This window comes from Mastomys coucha, unplaced genomic scaffold (genome assembly GCF_008632895.1).
Source record: "Mastomys coucha isolate ucsf_1 unplaced genomic scaffold, UCSF_Mcou_1 pScaffold7, whole genome shotgun sequence".
In the NCBI taxonomy this organism is placed as follows: domain Eukaryota; kingdom Metazoa; phylum Chordata; class Mammalia; order Rodentia; family Muridae; genus Mastomys; species Mastomys coucha.
In genome coordinates this window covers 13,786,272-13,787,383 of record NW_022196913.1, presented here as the reverse complement: position 1 = coordinate 13,787,383, position 1,112 = coordinate 13,786,272, and positions in this window count along the sequence as shown.

Genomic DNA, 1,112 nt, shown 5'->3' with positions numbered 1-1,112 from the left:
GTCGAGTCGAGATGCAGTATCTGGTGTCAGTTGGAATTCTTCTGTGAAGACAGCAGGGCTACCACACTCAGCTATTTTAAGGCACCCAAATTCTTGTAAGGGACCCTTGCCCCATGCTCTGTAAGGGAGTGGACACATCAAGTCACCAAACTGGATTCTGATGGGATCATACTTTTGTCTGTCATTAGTGTCCTATCTGAGGCAAACAGGCATTTGTTTCCAACGTGCCTATTATTGTAATAGTTATATTTTCACAATATATTCATATGAAAAATGAGGAATAAATACCCTTTGTACAAAGAACTCATCAACAATCAGTTTGTTGGTCCATAAACATGCACTTTCTTGTCCCAGGACCCAGAAAGTCAGTTGTCGAGAGTGGAGAGTCCACTCTGGTCTTGGTCTTCCATCTTATTGGCTCTGTCTTCTCTCTCTCTCTCTGCCTCTCTCTCTCTTTGTCTCTTTCTCTCTCTCTGTCTTTCTTTCTGTCCCTCTGTGTGTGTGTGTGTACATGTTCATGTGTATACGTATACATATTCATGTGTTTGGAGGTCACGTGGTATTATTGTTGCCTTCAACTGTACACCTCTCTGCCTTATTTACTGAGACAAGTTCTGTCCCTGGACCTGAAGCTCAGTGACTTGGTTAGGGAGGACAGCCAATGTGTGCCTGATATCCGCTCCTACCCTCCCCTACTCCCTGCACTGTTACCAGGGTTATAGGTGCTCACTACTGCACTTGGCTTGCTACCTGGTTGTAGGGGATTCTTGCTCTTCCATGACAGACTCTATACTGACTGAACCCTTTCTTTAGGCCCTAAACTGTCCCTTTTCTAAATCTACACTCCCAACTCCCACCTCAGGAAGAGGTCAGGTTATTATGATTTGTTGAGAATGTCCCTATGGATTCATGATAGTTCTTCACTGTTCCTATGACTTGCTATAAAAATTCTAGGTCAAGTTTTCCTTGAAACTATTTTTTAAGAATTGTGTGTGTGTGTGTGTGTGTGGGTGTGTGTGTGATTGCCTTGAGGAACAACTTGCTCTAATGTTTCTTTCCAGGCTATTTTATTCTCTGTGACTGAAAGTAAACTTTCTACTATGTAGCTTTGA